At 38.9% G+C, this 17241-nt stretch overlaps 1 protein-coding gene across 9 annotated transcripts in view; it reads left to right on the top strand.

Annotated features, from left to right (window-relative positions):
- Positions 1–17241, top strand: part of CHRM3 (cholinergic receptor muscarinic 3) — a 557245-nt gene that overhangs the window by 64018 nt on the left and 475986 nt on the right. The window lies entirely within an intron of this gene.

The following is a 17241-nucleotide window of genomic DNA, read 5'->3' as shown; positions in this document are numbered from 1 at the left end:
AAACACAACATCCTATCTTTTATAACCCCGCAGAATTAAATTTGTAAGTTATACCAGACAATACAAAGACTACTGCCAAGAATGCATATTTAGTTAAGAAGAGACTGTTACCAACAAGGAGATCTGGCCTTTCATGGTATTGAGAGCACAGAATAGGGATTTAGATGTTGGCTTAGATGCGGCCATGGGCAGCTTATCCCAATTCTTCAGATTTACTTTCCTTTCTGGTATACCAAGGATGAGAATGGTACAGACTCACTTCGCAGATGTCATGCAGATTAAATCAATTCAACACATGTGGAGCACGTTAAATAGTGCCTGGAATATATTTTTCTAATCAGATATTCTAATGAGTTAGGATTGCAAACTTACATTAAGATCTTTTTAATAACTTTACAGTAGCCAATAAAAAAAGTCCAGCCAAAAGATGGGAAAAAAATAAATTTTACAATGCATATTACTGAATACAAAACACATGAATAAAGTAGTTCAAAATGAACAAAATACATAAAATACTTGATATTGGTTTCCAAATTCTGTTGCCTTTATAAATTGAATGTTATATTTTAATATACCTATTTTATTAGATTTTAGAAATAAAATTGATTGCAATGTTTACAAATGCAAATATGAAATTTAAGCAGTCTAACTTGTATGATTCTTACATTATGCAATGTTCTTTTATAAATATACTTTTCATAAAATAATATGTCCAGCTATTAAAAGATGGTGTTTATCCATTACCTATAACTATGTAATACAAACTGATGCCTACATGTTATAATTCAAAGTCCCATTTTACCCAAATTTGGACACATAAAACAAAAAATTCACAAGTTAAAAATAGTTATGAATACATACATAAAAATTATTTTTAACCTGAGTTTGGATCCATAAATGTAACAAAAATCACTGGCCATTTATTTAAGCTAATTGGAATATGTTTCTTTAAAAAGTTTATGTAGTCTTTTTTAAGTTTATATACTCTATTTTGAGCAGTTAATAATCCTCTCATTAGCTGGTTATGAATAGCTGCAGTGATAAGTGACTGATGACAGTTCTGGGGGGTTGCAACTATAATGAGAAAAATACTTCAGAAATTCTAGAAATGAATTGGTTCATTAAGCCCAGATTTTAAAAGCAGTTTCCTGTTTTAAAAGGCTCTGCCCAAAGAACCCACTCCAGTCCTCTTGCCTGGAAAATCCCATGGACGGAGGAGCCTGGTGGGCTGCAGTCCATGGGGTCGCTAAGAGTCGGACACGACTGAGCGACTTCACTTTCACTTTTCACTTCCATGCATTGGAGAAGGAAATGGGAACCCACCCAAGTGTTCTTGCCTGGAGAATCCCAGGGACGGGGGAGCCTGGTGGGCTGCCGTCTATGGGGTCGCGCAGAGTCAGACACGGCTGAAGCGACTTAGCAGCAGCCCAAAGAAACACTGAACTCCGGAATATGTTCCCGTATTTCTAATATCAATTTTCACTGTAGCCAAGATATTTCACCGAGATGGAAGTTCTCTGTAATAATGTTGGATCAGTCAGAGCCTGTTGCCTGATATCAGTAAATACATTACCCAAAGGGAGTATAAATTGTATGAAAACTCTAGATTAATATCTGACAGTTATATTTTAAGAGAAAGTCATTCCTATTCCAGAAAGCAGTGAAAGTTGAAATGATGAAACAGACCCTTTGTTTAGTCTTGCTTCTAATTAAACAAGGGGAGGGGGATGATAAGAGAGATGAGGAGACCAGGGAACCTGGTCAGAAACTCCTGAGTTCAACTTCAGTACACTGTCATGAACGTAATCTAAACTCTCCATTCTATTTCAGCCCTCCTCCTGAGACGTAAGAAAGAAGAAATCTTTTGGCTGTTAATCTTTCATTCCTGTTCATAATGTTTATCAGTATGAAAACACAGCTAATTCAGAATAACAAATGAAAATAAATTCATTGCTTTCCCATGTCTTGAAGCAAAAACTAAGCTAAAATGCCTGCTTTTAGAAAGATTTAGTTTTTTAATGTGGTTTCATCTAAATATATACCAGTGTCTACAGTTATGTCCACATTCTTAGTTTAAATGGCAAAGCTACATTGTCATATGGTTTTGCAAATTGTTGTGTGACCACATTTTATGTCATGTTATAGACAAGATGTTGCCCACTTATATTTCCACACAACGGATACAGGTTCATTCCAAAATGAATAAACAACCTGAGCTATTAAATGATACTCATAGATATAAATTTTGCCTTCTACTAGATAAGTCATTAATTATACATCCTATCAGACAATCTTAGGTACTGCAGAAATTCTGAAACAGTTAAAGTGTTCTTACACTCATGAGCAAATCTGACTGTATCAATTCAGAAACAGGCGCCAAAATGGATGTACCAGGTATTTCTTGGGGGAGATGCCTGGGAGGGCTAAAAAAGAAGGACAGGGGCTTGGCAGGAGAAGGACCTTCTAACCACAAGGCAGGCATCTCTGAAGTGGGGAGAGTAAGGAAGAGTAGAATGGGAGGGTCTCAGTGCAGTACAGTTTGGAGAAAGTCTTGGCTAGGCTGATAGGACGTCTCCAAGGCAGAGAGCTGAGCAAGAGTAGCCTGATTCTAGGATATGCCCTTGCTTGACCACTGGCTAGGAGTGGCTGGGGGTGAGCAGGGCTACGCTGGGTGGAGGGCATGTGACCTGCTGTAAACACCACAGTGGATCAGAAAATACAACCACTAGGGGCTGTCAGGCAATGACCCTTCCCAAAACAGGATCTGTCAAAGGGAGCTCTGAGCAGACAGATGTGTGGGTGTGTGTTAGTCACTTGGTCGTGTCCGACTCTGCGATCCCATGGACTGTATAGCCCACCAGGCGCCTCTATCCATGGGATTCTCCAGGCAAGAATACTGGAGTGGGTTGCCATTTCCTACTCCAGGGGACCTTCCTTACCAACTGAACCACCAGGGAAGCCCAAGCAGACAGAGTTATGACCATCTGGATGGCCAATATGTAAAAAATAAAAATCATCTTTTGCCAATGAGCAGCATTTGAACGTTTATCCACCTCTAACCTGTCTTATGTCTGTTTATAGATGTGCACTGTGACTTTGTGGTTTGGTTTCTAAGTGTCAGCACTCCTATTTCTGAGGGCTGGCAGTGGACTAAGCAGCTTGCTACTGTTACTTCACAGGAATCCCCAGCTTGTTGCATCTTTGATGTTGGCCTCATCCTTTCCTGGTTCTAATCAGGGCAGTCAGTGGGAGTTCATATTCAGCTCTCCTCCTGGCTGTCTTTGTATGATCTTAGGAGGCTTATTTAACTTGTTAAGCCTTGATTTTTCTTGACTTGTAAACTGGTAAAAATATCCTAAAGGATGGAAAGTGAGGATTTAAATGTTTATTTATTTGGCCTTGCCGGATCTTAGTTGCAGCATGTAGGATCTAGTTCCTTGACCAGAGATCGAACCCAGGTCCCCTGCATTGGAAATGTGGAGTCTTAGCCACCAGCCACCAGGGAAGTCCCCAAAATGAGGATTTAATGAGAGAATACACACAAACCACTGAATATGGTGTTTGGCATGTGTTAAGCACCTTAAAATGTTTAGCAGTTTTTATTGTGACTCTAATTTTTGAATATCATTCTGTTAGTTATACATTTTATACTCTTATCCAGAAATGTCTGGATTACTACATATGTTACATTGTTTCCATCTGAGCTGAGGAGCTTTGCTTTGAAAGCTACAATTCAGTCTTTTAACTTCATATTTAGTAGAGAATAAGTGATGTCAGAGGTCTGTAAAGTACCAAATTAGGCCTGTGTCTAGTGCTACAGATTTTAAATGTGACGTTCTGCCTATTTGCAAGCAAAATGCAAGTTCCTCGTATTTCTAAGGAACAAAAATAAATGCCAAGGACCTCGAGGCTTGTGGGTGAAAGCAAAGATGTTACCTGTCTGGATGGAGGCCGGGACACCTACAGTTCAGAGATGCTCGGTTTACTAATCGCAAAATGATACATATTCTGTTGCTTTGTGAAAAATGCTTACCATAAAATGATGAACTTCTCTAGAATACACTTAATAGGTAGTTTACAAAATAAGTATTTTGAGAATTGTAAAGAGTGACATTCAATACAGTTTATCATGTGGCTCCAAACCAAGTGATTTGTGAAACTATTTTATCACTTGCCTCTGCCAGTGATAGAAATTGCTCCTTGTGTGAAAGTATAAATTTGTGAGCATCAGTTAAGTTTCAGTTCTACTGCCCCTGTGTTTTGTCCAGGAAATTACATACCATAGGGATAGATGAATAGTAGCTTGCATTACAGTTGGGATAAGAAAGAATAGAATATATAATCTAAGAAATTATATAAAGAAGGGATAAAATATATAGTATGATGGGTGGTGATTAATCTATGGAGAAAAATAAAACTGAGGTGAAGGCTTTGGTTTTAAGTGACAGGAGTTATCATAAACTGTGACTGCTTTTCTGAAGGCCCATATTTTAAGACACTGGCCGAGTTTAGGGAGGTAGCATGTGGTTGGGAAGCAGAGCTTAGATGCATGGTCTGGGTGGCGTTGGTCAGTTCTTACTAGTAGAACCCTAACTGTGTCCTGCTACTTGGTGACTTTACACCTATTAATTCATTTAGATTAAGTCTCTGAATAGCCCTGTGAGGAAGATGCTGTTACCTCCATCATATAGATGGAGAAATTGAGACCTGACATGGTTAGATAATAATGTGCCTGGAAAAAGAGAAGGGCTCATCTCAAGGTCATTCAAGAATGATTTGTAACCAGGGAAACTAGTGGTTGATTTCAACCCAAGGTTGCATATTATCTTTATACTTCCTCATTACTACTTTGGGAAGTTATCCTCTCTGTATTATTGATCCTTGTATCTAAGAAAAACATCTTTATTTAACTGAAATTCCTTTCCATCAAAGAATAATTCTACACACATTTTTCCCCCAAAAAGATTTAAGGCCGTTTTCAAGAATGTTTCAAATATAACACAATAAAATGAAATGAGTATGATAAGGAAAATAATGGCAGGGAAAAAAAGTAGCAGTAAGTTGACATCAATTCATATGTACTTAAAAGTGATGAGAAACAAATAGGATTATAGTCTCCCAACAATCAACACAAAAAAAGATACTATAAAGTAAAATACAGTGCTTCTTGGGTTTGAAATGATTAATAGAAGTGTAGTTATCTCTATGCCAGAGAGAAACTTCCATAGTTCTTACGTAGAGACGTTTTGTGCAGTAATGAATATCATCTGTGATATTTATAGTACATTAAACAGTATATACAAAAGATAATATCGGGCTGTTTCTTAAAATGACCTTTATTGAGGACTATAACATAACATCCTAGAAAAGTCCAGCCAAAATAGTTCTGCCAGCGTCCATCATGATATGGTTCCCAGGGGCAGCTCCTGGCTTCTTCAACATGATTCAAGGATAAAGTGTAGAGTATTTACAGAAGAAAGTTCAAGGTTATATTCTCTGAATGCTTAAATCTAGATATGATGTGCCAATAAAGAAGGATAGACTTATATAAATTATAGATCCTGATCCTTTATTTTAAAAATTACATGTTTTTATTGTGTAATGAAATAATTAGAATTTATAAGTTGTATATGACTTCCTCTGAGAAGAGATATAAACTGATGCATTTTCTGTGTATTATGCATAAATGATACAACATCTGAATCTCAAACCATCTTAGAAATCATTTAAAGATAGTAGAATTTGCAAAAATTTGTATTATTTATTTGATTTTTTAAAGCAAATTGGATTATGGGAGGATTGGCTTCCTTTACACCATCATGATTCCTTTATATCTAGTTTTCTTCTGGGTATGTTTAATGCACAGTCTACACAAGCAGACTTTAGAGAATGTGTTTGTCTCCATATGCATATTAATGTATGTGTATACATATGCACATATATAAATATGTATATAAAAGTCCCTTGACGGGATGGGCTTTTCAGGTAGTGTTTCAGGTTGATTTACAATGTCGTTTCATTCAGCACAGGGAAGTGACCTTTCCCTTAGAAGGTCACTGATACCATTTTCTGCCATAATTCTCCCCCTACTCCCACAGTGGCCCAACCTCAGCGTATCCCAGCCCCTCTGGGGATGTCTTTGCTGGTTACAGGCTGCCTTCTCTTCTTTACTGTTTCCCTTCCTGTCAGTTCTTTCTACTTTACATTCTCAATTCCTCCTCCTTTTCAAAAATAAATAAGTAAATTGATAGAAAAAAGAAACCCTTATCGAACCATCCTTTGCCCCTCACCCCCAAATAATACCATTTCTTTTCACTGGTAAGTAGAAATATTAATTTTAAAAATTATATTTGATTTAGCTATGACGTGAGTTTCTGTTTCTTACATCCATTTAGCTAGTAAATAATTGTGAAAAAAAATTGTCTTTTGCTCTGAAGCACAAAATGCTTTGTGCCAAACACTTAAAGTGGAAAATGAGGAGATTTAGGGGCATACACTAAATTTGAGAATTCAGGAGGCATTCCTTTTTCCACAAGCAGTTTTCTCTGAGCAGAGCTCTTTACTGGTATTGCTATTTGTTATTTTGTTTTTCATTGGGTAAATAAGTAATGTATTTTGGGTTATACAAGGTTAGTTCTGTTAACAAGAACCAATTTTTGTTACCCAAAATTTGTTTCAAAAGTTGTGACTCTGAAAGCCCATAGTCATCAAAAGAAAAACCTGTTTTGTATTTATGTTCTTGTTTCAGGTCATAAATACTTTTGTTTTGTTTTTATACTGTAATGCATCCCAGGGATATTAAAAGAAGTCAGCATTTCATTTTGTGCATTTACACTTTTACAGCTGCTTGCACAGTAGTGTAAAAATAACTTCACTCCAAGTTCATTTTTCTGGCACATTAGGATAATAACATAGATGATGGATATTAAACTCCTCAGAAATGCTCTAGTAGAAATAACTTTAAAATATATAAGAGAAAATCTTAGCTTAATTTTATGTACATAGCATGTTTGCAGCTAGAAATAATTTTATGAAGTTTTGAACTTCCATCTCAAGTTTAGTTGACAACTGTTTCTGCAGCTTTTTTTCTTAATAACTTACATTAGCCTAAAATTTTAAAAGTCCATAGTGTGAACTAAATTTAATCTGTACACTTTATGGAATACATTTTGAACATTTTGTGTTAATTTCTCTGCTTTAGTCTGACAAAATTATTTTTTGATCACAGTTCAGCACATATATGATGAGAAGAATAGAGAAAATTTATGAGTCATGATTACCGTATGCTGAGTCGCTTCAGCTGTATCCAACTTTGTGATTCTGTGAACTGTAGCCCTCCAGTCTCCTCTGTCCGTGGGATTTCCCAGTTAAGAATACTGGAGTGGATTGCCATGATTCCTAGAAAAAGCAGTTTATTTTTTGAAGCTAATATACATGACTACATTTTGATATTATTCTAGGCTATGCATAATTGCTTCATTAATTGAAAAACAAGTGGAGAATATTAACACCTTCATGGAGTGTTTATGATGATGGCATGAAATAATACTAAGCTCCTGGCAGAGAGTCTTGTATGTAATAGATAATGATAGTAACTAGTAAACAAATAAATGAAGTGAATAAGTAAATAAATAACATTTGATTATATTAGTGTTGCAGTGACATAAGACATCATTTTCAAACCAAGAAGAGAATATCTTTTCCACACATAAGCTAATTTTAGTCAATTTTCTTGGTGAAATCTGAAAGCCTTCCAGGGCTTTCGTGACAGTATCACATTCTGCCTCTTGTTATTCCTCCTTGCCCATTCCTTTGCTCTTTTCCCAAAGGAACTGTACTTCTTTGCTATGGTTTTCAATGTTAGCACACTAGTTGACTGTTTGGAATCCAGGCCCTCCCAGTTCGTTTTTTTAGGTTTTACATTTAGGTCTGGGATTCATCTTTTGAGTTAATCTTTATATTTGGTGCAGGGTATGATCAGTCATTGATGCTGTTTCGTTTTTGCTTAGAGGTATTCAAGTTTTCTAGTGTTATTTGTTGTTCTACATTCCATAGCATATGGGCTCTCTGTTCCATGGCATGTGGGATTCTCAGGTTCCCTGATCGAACCTGTGCTCCCTGCTTTGGAAGGCGGAATCTTAAACCATTGGACCACTGAGGAAGTCCCTTCCAGTTCTGATCTGTCACTACCATATTCATCTTTCTCAAATCGTATTTTCACCAAGCACCTTCTTAGGAAATAGATGTTCAGTTACCTCCTATCTGCCCTTACAATTAGAATCTAAAAGCCAAGGTATCTTATCTTTCCACCTTTCATCGGCATGTGTCCTCTGTATTTGCTTAACTTACCTTCTTCCTATGCTGGACTTCACCTTCCATTCTTGCCAACTTCTAGTCTCTGCTACCATGGGGGCATCTCTTCCTTTCTCTGGAAAGTGCTTTCTTTTCATCCCCAAAGCCAATGTAACACTTGACTGTCGTAATAGAAGTATATTTGAAATTTTGTAATTGTTCTGGTTGTGATGGATTAAAGATGACCACAAATTATTTGACATTTTTTCAATATTACTGTTAAAAATAATCCCGGGCATCTGTGTGTACGTACCTACCTGTGCTTTCTAAAAAAAAGAGCCATACTTTACTTCTGATGCAGTGTTACAAGTCCCTGAAATGTGGAGCTGTACAAATAAGAGAGAATCGAGCCCAAGCCTCTCCTGGTACATTCCAGATCTATGCCTCTAATTTGCATTGTTCTCCCTAGATCAATTCAGTTTATTTAGATGCCTACATAATTTTCCTAACATATTTCATAATAGTATCAAAATGGCAAATGGGAATTTGATGTTTTTAAAGTTTTCTTTTTTTGTATGGCGCACAAATTAGTATTGACCCATGATGACTATGTAGAACTGGGCCGATGTGGAAGCTGTGGTCCCATTTCTCAACTCACAGTCTGTTAGTAAAATCTATGTTCTGGGCTCTCGACATAAGTGAAGTAACAGAGAACTTTCCAGGTTTATGGGGGAGGCATAAGGAAAGGAAATGTCTGGAAATGACCCATGACATTTAGAGGCCAGTGACTTGCCCATTCACAGTATAGGATCTGTGTCCAGTAAAACTCTAAAGCTAGAAGGATGAGATGGGAGAAGAGAGTGTTGACTGATAGAGTGAGGAGTTTGACTTCCCCTTTAAAGATTCGAGATATAGCCTGGCAGATGGCTGAGCAGGATCCAGATGGGCTATTGAAGGCGCTTTGCTTATCAGTTTCCCTCTGTGGTGTTGGAAACTTTGTTTGCCAATCGTGGCTTCTCTTCCACAGCTAATCTAGGAGATATGCAAAGTTAAGGGTCAGTTTTTACTCTTCCATATCATCATGGCCACATTGAGGATCAGGTAGCTTAGATTCAGGTCATGCTTAGTTGGACTGCAGGATTCCAAACATCCAGATTTGAGTAATCTGAGAAGATTCTTAACTTTCAATTCATTAGTATGTAACATTTTTTATTTTAAATTATAAATTCCACTTCTGTTCCAATTTTGAGAGCTCACAAAATCCCATAATATGGACAGGACAGTGATATTATATATAAGTAACAAATGAAGAAACTGGATCCCAAAGGTCTTAGTCAGCTACTCATGGTCACTTCTCTAAGTGTCCTTGTTCAGTTGTTCAGTCAGTCAATCATGTCTGACTCTGCAACCCCATGGACTGCAGCTCTCCAGGCTTCCCTGTCCTTCACTATCTCCTGGAGTTTGCTCAAACTCATGTCCATTGAGTCAATGATGCCATCCAACCATTTCGTCCTCTGTCATCGCTTCTCTTCTGGCCTTTTGTCTTTCCCAGCATCAGGATCTTTTCCAATGAGACTCTTCACATCAAGTGGCCAAAGTATTGCAGCTTCAGCTTCAGAGTCAGTCATACCAGTGAATATTGAGGATTGCTTTCCTTTAAGGTTGACTGGTTTGATCTCCTTGCAGTCCAAGGGACTCTCAAGAGTCTTCTCCAAGACCACAGTTCGAAAACATCAATTCTTTTGTGCTCAGTCTTCTTTATGGTCCAACTCTCACAACCATACGTGACTACTGGAAAAACCACAGCTTTGACTGTACGGACCTTTGCTGGCAAAGTAATGCCTCTGCTTTCTAATATGCTGTCCAGGTTTGTCATACCTTTTCTTCCAAGGAGCAAGTGTCTTTTAATTTCATGGCTGCAGTCACCTTCCACGGTGATTTTGGAGCACAAGAAAATAAAGTCTGTCACTGTTCCCATTTTTTCCCCATCTATTTGCCATGCAGTGATGGGACTAGATGCCATGATCTTCATCTTTTGAATGATAGGTGAATGAGTACAGGCTGTTGAGTGAAATGCCTTTAGATCTTAAACAAGAAAAATGCAGACACTAAGAAAAAAATATATTTCAGGGTAAATTATTGCTGACATTGGATGTATTCTATAAACTTTGCTTACTGACTTTATTTTAGAAGATAACACTTTTTTAATAATTTGTTTTTTAATTTTTGGTTGCACGGGGTCTTGGTTGCTGTGCATGGGCTTTCTAACTGCGGTGAGCAGGGCCTACTCGTTGTTGCGGTTCATGGGGTTCTCTTTTGATGGCCTCTCTTGTTGTGGAACACGGGCTCTGGTTGTGGTACACAGGCTTAGTTGCTCCAAGGCATGTGAGATCTTCCAAGACCAGGGATCAAACCCCTGTCCTCTGCACTGGCAGGAGGATTCTTATCCACTGTGCCGCCAGGGAAGTTCAAAAAGATAACACTTTTGCTGAGTGTTTGAATCTTGAGTTGAAGAGAATTATGATGAATACCATGCTCTTCTCTTGCTTAGGGTGTTGGATCAGTTTTGATTTCTCTATTTCCCTGAGTGTCATCCTTGAAATAGAACTCTTCATTTTCTCTACCAATTTTCTCTACCCCCTCCCAGCTTCATTTCAAGAAGAAAAGATGACAAAAAGTGATCATTTGTCTCCTAAGACTCTGAGGGTGTTAAAAGAGCGCTGAGTGGTAAAACAGATGGAACTATACTAAAAGCACATGGCCCCTTATAATTTTCTTCTTTAAAAAGCTCCAGAACTTAGGCTTAGTAATGGAGTAGACTTTTCTATTCTTGTGTAAGGCAATAAGAAATCTGTTTCTGCCTGTTCTGACTCACTGCTGGTTTCCCAGGGCACATGTCCATTTTCAATCAGTCATTAAGAAACGATGATTTAATAGACTCTCATTGCTGCTTCTAAAGAGACCATGATTCCTAATTTTATTGAGAAGGGATATAAAGTATACCAGGTTATAGAGTAGTATTTACTAAGTTTTTTCTGAAGCTTCTGTTGTTTGATGAAAAATAAACAGATGTCTTCGCTGCCTTTGCCATTACAGTTTATTTCTACCATTACATAAATGGTAAATATACTTTTCTGTAAATAATGACTCAGTAGTGTTAAAGTATAGTTTTTCAATAAAACTTAAATTTTTTGAAGTTAATATCCAACATTGTGTTTCTAGCAAAATGAGGGAGATAGTTGCCAATCCTGTGTGGAATGAAAATTGCTGTTTTAGGAGGAATTTTTGTTAGCTCCTAGAAGCAGCAGTAAGATCTTTAAACCCTGTGCTTTAGATGGTACACTCAGTCATTTGGAACAATGCCATTTTGCTATTTAGCTTTTGACATACTGAAATTAAAGACAGTGGAAATTGAACATCATTCCTTTTACTTTATCTTCAGATTTAGTTTTCAAATATTCTTTCAATTCTTTATAGATTAATAGCTATATAGTCTCATGTTCAAAAATTCATTGGAAAGATTTAGTAGGACCATGTTACTTTGAGAACTCTATTTCTGGGAAATTCAAACACAGATTGCAAACTGTGAAATTCAGATATCTGCGGTATGAATCCTTAGGTCCAGTGTCTTAGCTGGGTTAGGAAAAATATGACAGGAAACCCAAGTACAGCAGAAAACAGATGTCACAAGTCCAATAAATTCATTAGGAGACCATTATTAGTAAGTAATATCAACTTATTAGTATGTTCCTACAAAATGAAAAATTGTACTGGGATTATAAATGCACCAAGTTCCAAAGAATAGCAAGGAAAGACAAGAAGGCTTTCTTTAATAAACAATGTATTAAAATAGAGGAAAACAACAGAAGGGGAAAGACTAGAAATCTCATCAGGAAAATTGGAAATATCAAGGGAACATTTCTCCTAAAGATGGGCACAATAAAGGACAGGAATGGTAGAGACTTAGTAAACACAGAAGAGATCAAGAGATGGAAAGAATACTCAGAATGACTATACAAAAAAGATCTTAATGAACCAGATAACTACAATGGTGTGGTCAGTCACCCAGAGGCAGACATTCTGGAGTGTGAAGTCAAGTGGGCTTTAGGAAATACCACTGTCAGTAAAGCTAGTGGATGTGATGGGAGTCTAGTGGAGCTATTCAAAACCCTAAAAGATGATGCTATTAAAGTGTTGCTTCCCTGGTGGCTCAGATGGTAAAGCGTCTGTCTGCAATGTGGGAGACCCGGGTTCGATCCCTGGGTTGGGAAGATCCCCTGGAGAAGGAAATGGCAGCCCACTCCAGTACTCTTGCCTGGAAAATCCCATGGACAGAGGAGCCTGGTGGGCTACAGTCCATGGGGTCGCAAAGAGTCGGACACGAGTGAGTGACTCCACCACCACCATCAAAGTGTTGCACTCAATATGTCAGCAACTCTGAAAGACCCAGCAGTGGCCCCAGGACTGGAAAAGGTCAATCCTTATCTCAATAACCCTATATGCAAGACAGAAAAAGAGACACAGATGTATAGAACAGACTTTTGGACTCTATGGGAGAAGATGAGCGTGGGATGATCTGAGAGAACAGCATCGAAACATGTATATTATCAAGTGTGAAACAGATCGCCAGTCCAGGTTGGATGCATGAGACAAGTGCTCGGGGCTGGTGCACTGGGATGACCCAGAGGGAGGGGATGGGGAGGGAGGAGGGAGGGGGGATCAGGATGGGGACCACATGTAAATCCATGGCTGATTCATGTCAATGTATGGCAAAAACCACTACAATATTGTAAAGTAATTAGCCTCAAACTAATAAAAATAATTGGGGAAAAAAAGTCCTTATCTCAATTCCCAAGAAGGGTACTAAAGAGCGGACAACTGCACTAATCTCCCATGCTTGTAAGGTCATGCTTAAGATCTTGCATGCTAGGCTCCAGAACTTCCAGATGTCCAGCTTCCAGGTGAACTTGGTTCAACTTCCAGATGAACCAGGAACTTCCAGATGTCCAAGCTGGGATTAGAAAAGGCAGAGGAACCAGAGATCAAATTGCAGACATTCGCTGGATCATAGAGAAAGCAAGGGAATTCCAGAAAAACATCTCTCTGTTTCATTGACTACACTAAAGCCTTTATGTGGATCATAACAAACTGTGGACAGATCTTAAAGGGATGGGAATATCAGGCAATCTTACCTGTCTCCTGAGAAACCTGTATGTGAGTCAAGAAGCAACAGTATGAAACAGTATGAAACAATTGGTTGGTTCAGGATTGAGAAAGGAGTACAACAAGCTTTCTGTTGCTACCCTGTTTATTTAACCTATACGCTGAGCATATCATGAGAAATGCCGGGCTGAATGAGTTATGTAAGCTGGAATCAAGACAGGCAGGCCAAAACATCAACAGCCTCAGATATGCAAATGACACCTCTCTGATGGCAGAAAGCAAAGAGGAGCTAAAGAACCTCTTGATGAGGGTGAAGGAGGAGAGTGAAACAACCAGCTTAAAACACAATATTAAAAATAACTAAGATCATGGCATCTGGTCTGATTACTTCATGGCAAATAGAAGGGGAAAAGGTGGAAGTAGTGACAGATTTCCTCTTCTTAGGCTCTAAAATCACTGTGAATGGTGACTAAAGCCATGAAATCAGATGATTGCTTCTTGGCAGGAAAGGTATGACAAACCTAGACAGTGTGTTGAAAAGCAAAGACATTACTCTGCTGACAAAAGTCTGTATAGTCAAGGCTGTGGTCTTCCCAGTGGTCATGTACAGTTGTGAAAGCTGGACCATAAAGAAGGCAGAGCACCAAAGAATTGATGCCTTTCAACTGTGGTGCTGTAAAAGACTCCTGAGAGTCCCTTGGACATCAAGATAATCAAACCAGTCAATTTTAAAGGAAATCAACCCTGAATACTCATTAGAAGAACTGATGCTGAAGCTAAGGCTCCAGTATTTTGGTCACCTGATGTGAATGGCCGACTCATTAGAAAAGTGCCTGATGCTGGGAAAGATTGAGGGCGGAAGGAGAAGAGGGCGTCAGTGGATGACATGACTGGATGGCATCACCAATGCAGTGGACGTGAACTTGGGCAAACTTTGGGAGACAGGGTGGGACAGGGAGGCCTGGTGTGCAGCAGTCCATGGGTTGCAAAGAATCGTACACAACTGGGTAACTGAGCAACAACAACAACAATAAAAGCCAGAATTAATATGGGAAAAACAGAGGTGGTTAATTCATATGGAAGGCAAGCATAAAGAGAACTGTGAATTTGACTAGGAGTTAGACGCCCTAGATCTAGGCTGTAATTGACATCTATCCCAAAGGGAAATCTAGGTAATTTATCCAGTCTGTCAGGATCTCCTCCCATTAAACTTGCATTTATCACAGAATTGTTGTGGAGAATCAAATGATATAGTATATATTGAAGTGTTTTGCACTTTCCTGACTATTACCACATAGATCATACTAGTGTCTCTGTCTCCTTCCTCCCATACCTTGTCCATGCAGTTTATTCTTTTGTATGTCTCTCTCTGCCTCTTAGACTGTCAGCTCATTAAGGGTTGCTTCTGAATCATCTTGGTATCTCCAGCCTCTAGTACATTGAAAGTTCTTAATACATGTATGATAAACTTTATTTTCATAATCATTACTATCATGTGAAAATCTTCAAGCTAACTTTATATTTATTTTTAAAATATTTATTTGTTTCATTTATTTACTTGGCTGCCCCAGGTCTTATATGCAGCACGCTGGATCTTTGATCTTTATTGCAGCATGTGGGATCTTTTAGTTGGTGCATTCAGAGTCTTTCTTTTTAGTTGGGGCATGTGGGATCTAGTTCCCTAACTGTGGATGGTACCTGGGCCCTCTGCACTGGGAATTTTGAGTCTTAGCCACTGGACCAAAGTCCTCAAACTAAATTTAAATAAATAAGTAAATTTGGTGTTTGTTCTGGATGCAAACCTTGAACACATTCTCAGGTTCCTGCCGTGGCCTCCTCCTTTCCTTAAAGCACCATTTTTCTGGGGCTGTGTCCGCCCCTGCCTTTGCCAGGTTTACTGAACAGGCTGAAGTCTGCAGTGACACCGCTGGGCTGTGTGGCTCTTGCACCCTATTTCACGGCACCCTTTCTGTGCCATTCTCCCTGCAGTGGATTGAAGAGTGGTCCCCAAAAAGGTATGGTCTAATCTTTACCCCTGGCATCTCTGAAGGTGACCTTATTTGGAAATGGGGTTTTTCAGATGTGGTTATGGATCTTGAGATGAAACCATCTATCTAAATCCAATAACTGGTCTCCTTATAAAGGAAAGAAGAGGGAGTTTTGGGATACACAGACACAGATAAGAAATATGGAGGAGGAAGTGATGGGGAAATGGATGCAGAGGATGGAGGGGTATGGCAAGAGTTGCCAGCAGCCCCCAAAAGCTAGGAGAGGATATGGACAGATTTGCCCTCAGAGCCTGCCCAAGGAACATATCTTGTCAGCACCTTGGTCACCGAGTTTTGACCAACTGAAAACCGAAACAGCCAACCAGAAGATGTCCTATTCTTCCTTCCTTCCTTAGACTGTGCCACGCTGTGGTGCCTTCTTACACTCTTTCCAGGGACTTCTCGGTGACCACCCATCACACATGCAAAGTTCAGCACTTTGTCTCTTCCCGGCTCATTGTGGAGGCCAGCACTGTAATAACACCAAATGGTATCGTCTCATGTTTTCACAGTCAGACATAAAGTTTATAAATTTTTCTAAGCTCGTTAATGGTCCTAAGAAGTGGGCATACATTCATTATTTGAATTATATAACTCAGTGACTCATTAATTATACTTTGAAGAATTTTAAAATAACTTCTACATTTATGAGACTAAGTTTTAGTTGATTAGTTGATATTTTATTATTTTTGGACTCTCTTTTTATTTTTTTAAATCAAAGGGTGGTGTCAGGATCTGAGCTGAACTGGGAGAGAGCTGAGCTGCCAAGTGTCGGAGTTGCTAGAATACTTGATTAAAGCACCAAGTCCCAAATGAAGGAGTTAAAGAAACCTTTAATCACTTAGTGAGATGATGGAAGCAATGGAGTGAAATAGGATAGAGTGCTGCTTCTCTCATGGACTAGCCAGTCTGTGGGGGGTTAGGTGGGCCACCTCAGATGGTTCATTGTGGAGCCGGATCTGAAGCCTCTGACAGATGTGGACCATAGAGTGGGGGAGGAGGCGCAAAACAGGTAAAAGAAGGAAAAGTACTAGTTACTGAGTCAGAGTTGAGAGAGGTGTCCTCAAGGTGTTCCCCTTCGCCTCCACATGAGGTTTTGGCAACAACCCTTGAAGAAAACAGTTGCCCAGACCCTCCAATAAGCAAACCTAGGAATGAAGGCACCAGGGCTAGCCATGCAAAACTGTGTAAGAGTAGGGCAAGGCATGGTTTGGGGTGAGTCTCTTAAAGAATTTCCCACAGTTTGTTGTGATCCACACAGTCAAAGGCATCGGCGTAGTCAATAAAGCAGAAGTAGATGTTTTTCTGGAACTTTCTTACTTTTTTGATGATCCAACGGATGTTGGCAATTTGCTCTCTGGTTCCTCTGCCTTTTCTAAATCCAGCTTGAACATCAGGAAGTTCATGGTTCTTGTACTGTTGAAGCCTGGCTTGGAGAATTTTGAGCATTACTTTACTAACGTGTGAGATGAGTTCAATTGTGTGGTAGTTTGAGCATTCTTTGGCATTGCCTTTCTTTGGGATTGGAATGAAAACTGACCTTTTTCAGTCCTGTGGCCGCTGCTGAGTTTTCCAAATTTGCTGGCATATTGAGTGCAGCACTTTCACAGCATCATCTTTTAGGATTTGAAATAGCTCAACTGGAATTTCATCACCTCCACTAGCTTTGTTCATAGTGATGCTTCCTAAAGTCCACTGGACTTCACATTCCAGGATGTCAGGCTCTAGGGGAGTGATC

Source organism: Dama dama, chromosome 15, assembly GCF_033118175.1.
Source record: "Dama dama isolate Ldn47 chromosome 15, ASM3311817v1, whole genome shotgun sequence".
Taxonomy (NCBI): domain Eukaryota; kingdom Metazoa; phylum Chordata; class Mammalia; order Artiodactyla; family Cervidae; genus Dama; species Dama dama.
This window is presented reverse-complemented; position numbering and strand designations above follow the sequence as displayed.